Consider the following 3,936-nt stretch of genomic DNA (forward strand, 5'->3'; position numbering starts at 1 on the left):
TAAAAATTTAAGGTAGCAAATGAAGTGGTTTTTATGTTGAAATAGGTGGATTTTTTTTACAGCTTAAAGTGTTTCTGCTTAAGATTTATTTTAGTTTTGGAAAGACATTTGAGTGTTGTCTAAAAATTATCTTAAAGTGACATTTATCTCAACAACTGATGCGTTTCAAATTTCACTAGAATTTGGTATAACATGATTTTAAACTTCAAGTCTGTGCAAGGGCATCTCAAGCATGCTGAAACAGACTCGACTGACGATATAAAGGCATGCAAATTGTGATAGAATATAAAACTTTTGTTGATTGCTTCCATGGCACCCTTTCAGTGTGTTCTCCATTTGCATTCTCTTAATCGAATCACAAAGACATTACACAAGCAGTCTTCAGGTGGCACAGTACCGGCCAAATGTTTTATTCTTACCCCAGAGCACTTAAACCAAGAAAACAAAAGCTGTCAGCACTGTGGTTAGCATTGTAACATTTAAACCTTTTTGTCACTATAGTAACTGATGCTAGCTAACTGGTTATCTTATTTGCTGATGAACTGAGTTTTATGACAACCAACTCAGTGAAATAGACAAACAACTAAAAAGTCTATATTAAGTCTTTAAAAGATATCACCTTAACCTTTATGGTCTGTCACATGCACTTGGAGGTTGGCCTGCATGAGTCATGTGGATGATTTGTTCATATTCATACACTGAACACAGACAACAACAAAAAACAGACTGACACCATCAATAACCAATATCAGGAAAACATTAAGTTAAAAAAATTAGTTAAAAATATTAAAAAAGCACAAACTACATATCAAATACAGGTTTCAAATGAGCATAGGGAACATAAAACAATATTTTGTTACAGTGAAAATACTGTTTGTGAAATCTATCTGTGATGTTTCAAGATTATGTAGGGATTCCTTTAATACTCTTCTCCTTCTTCCTCTCCTTCTTCTCCGACGCTGTCTGTTCCCACCTCTTCATAATCCTTCTCCAGGGCAGCCATGTCTTCTCTGGCCTCTGAGAACTCACCCTCCTCCATACCTTCACCCACATACCAATGAACAAAAGCTCTCTTGGCGTACATCAGATCGAATTTGTGATCCAGACGAGCCCAGGCTTCAGCAATAGCTGTGGTGTTGCTCAGCATACATACAGCTCGCTGCACCTTAGCCAGGTCTCCTCCAGGAACCACGGTCGGTGGCTGGTAGTTGATGCCAACCTTGAATACAGTCGGAGTGCTCGAGAGTGGTGTGGGTGGTAAGAATGGAGTTGTAGGGCTCCACCACTGCAGTGGACACTTGAGGAGCTGGATAAATGGCAAATTCAAGTTTAGACTTCTTCCCGTAGTCAACAGAGAGCCGTTCCATTAGGAGGGAGGTGAACCCAGAGCCGGTGCCACCACCAAAACTGTGGAAGATCAGGAAGCCCTGGAGCCCAGTGCACTGATCAGCCTGCAGGATTACATGAGTTATTTCTACAATCACTGGCCAGGATTTGTCTGTTGTTCTACTGTTGACCCTAATGCAACACTAAAGATAAAGCCAACTTTTGACCCCAAGATTGTCTTACCAGTTTGCGAGTCCTGTCCAGCACCAGGTCAATGATCTCCTTGCCAATGGTGTAGTGTCCACGAGCGTAATTGTTGGCAGCATCTTCTTTACCTGTGATCAGTTGCTCAGGATGGAACAGCTGGCGGTAGGTACCTGTACGCACCTCGTCTGGAAAATCAGTCCATGTACTTTATTTTATTAATTATATTATTGTATTTTAGATAAGATAAGTATGTCATTTGCATCATATATTTTCACGAGATTAATCTTGATACGATGCACAACAAGTACAATTTAGTAATTCGAGAAAAAAGCTAAGACACTTTACAGTCTTCTTCACTGTAGAATTGAATTATACAAAGAGAATCAGTTTCATTACCAATGACAGTGGGCTCCAGATCGACAAAGACTGCTCTTGGAACATGTTTTCCAGCTCCAGTCTCACTGAAGAAGGTGTTAAAGGAGTCGTCGCCCCCACCAATCGTTTTATCACTTGGCATCTGACCATCTGGCTGGATCCCATGCTCCAGGCAATACAACTCCCAGCATGCATTGCCCATCTGCACACCTGCCTGGCCGACATGGACTGAGATGCACTCACGCTAAGGTGCAATGAGAGACATGTTTAAAATGGTAGCAGTCAATTTAAATCTCTCTTGGGAAAAAGTAGCTTTCTCTTTTAATTTTCATAAACACTAAAACTGACAACCATTATCAAGACAATCAAAATCTATAAAATAAAACAAACTAATTATTGACAAACGTATTCATGAAGACTAAGACTGTTCGTTAAAAGTCAAGTAATTAAGTATTATAAATAATGCATCAGACAAATAAATAATTTAAAACATCCTACCATTGTAGAACTTTCCTCTGGCCTACGACGTTAAGAGTTCAGTTGAGAAGTGTTGTGTATGTTCTCTGTGACGATATCATCACTATATAAAGAGCAAGCTGATGCCATGGTAACATGGTTTGTTGTTGGCAACTTAAAGGGATAAGTACAATTATGTGAATGTCAATCATAGATGACCGCAGTGCACTGAACAAACAGGCCTAGTCACATCCCAGTGCTTCTTGTTTCCTGAAAAAGGCACACTCTAACAGGTCAACATTCGTCCATTCACCCACAGCCATTAATATTCAACCCTGCACTGGTGGATCACATCTTTGGTGGGGTTTGTATCACCAATGGAAGAACAATCTAAAAACTTAGGAATGTGAACTTAATCTTTGTTCCAACAACGTTGAACCTTTGACACACTGTGGCACAATCACTATTGCTCATACTCAAGGTTAGGGATTTGATCGAACTCTTTAAAGGCCTGTTCACACCAAAAATGAAAACTGTAATGATAACTATATGAGCATTCATACCAACAGACAATAATGTTGTGTCTAATCTAAACGCTTAAAAGTCCATCTTGATTGGCTTTCAGTGTTGTCCCTTAACTGGAAAAATCGCTCTTATAGTTGTAATGTGGACTATATTTTCTTAAAATTACAGACATTTTTAAAGCATTGTGGTTATATTTGTATTTTTAAAATATGGCATGTAAACTGGTATGTGGTACGGGCATGAATGTCATGCATCTTGTTGAGGAGAGGTTCATATTATTATATTAATCAGACTTATGGTTTTCATTCTCTAAAATTTGTAGGTTTTTTTTTGTCTTCATGTGTTTTAGCAGTTTGTGTGTTTATGAAGTAACAGCCAAATCTACTTTTCTCTTTGTTTCTGTCTCTACATAAGCAGTGCAAACTGACCCTGGCACTCACCTGAAGCGCTTATTATGTCATATCTGAACCCTAATTAATTCTGTAAACTATTGTTAACCGGCTGGGTGGCCATGGAGCCCAGGAACAAACATTTCTCATCTGTTCCCAGACTGTTCCCATGACAATAAATGCACATGCAACATATAATCAAGTCAGATTGGGGAAGCTGGAGCTTTGTTTTATATTGTTAGTAGCTGTTATAACCAAGGAATAAGTTATCAAAGTGCTGTCAGATATATATATAAGTTCAGTATGATTTTAATTTTAATATGCTTCTTGACAGGGTACTTCTTACAGAGAACTGCATATTAAGACAGAACATCCTAAGCTACCAAAATGTTGCAGGACATTTTCCCTTTCTGATTAAATGTATATATAGTTAATGAGATACAGCTCAGTTTTTTCACAGGCTAGTTTTAAATATCAGAACATTTGGAGTCACTTTCAACATTCACACGTTTTTTTGTTAGAAGGAACCGTGAAAAGACTAGACCTCTTGCAGCTGTCTGTTTGTTCAAATGCCTGATACATATTTTAATATTCAAAACTGATTCGAAGAGCTTACCAGGTAAGAAAATTACAGCTGAGCTCTGATATGTAAACAGGT

The 3,936-nt window shown here is 38.3% G+C and overlaps 1 pseudogene; it reads right to left on the reverse strand.

Moving 5' to 3' along the window:
• Nucleotides 1-378: 378 nt before the first annotated feature.
• On the reverse strand, nt 379-2,424 carry LOC107753903 (tubulin alpha chain-like; annotated as a pseudogene).
• Between the last annotated feature and the right edge of the window lie 1,512 nt (nt 2,425-3,936).

Source organism: Sinocyclocheilus rhinocerous, unplaced genomic scaffold (assembly GCF_001515625.1).
Source record: "Sinocyclocheilus rhinocerous isolate Xijiao unplaced genomic scaffold, SAMN03320098_v1.1 scaffold2666, whole genome shotgun sequence".
NCBI lineage: Eukaryota > Metazoa > Chordata > Actinopteri > Cypriniformes > Cyprinidae > Sinocyclocheilus > Sinocyclocheilus rhinocerous.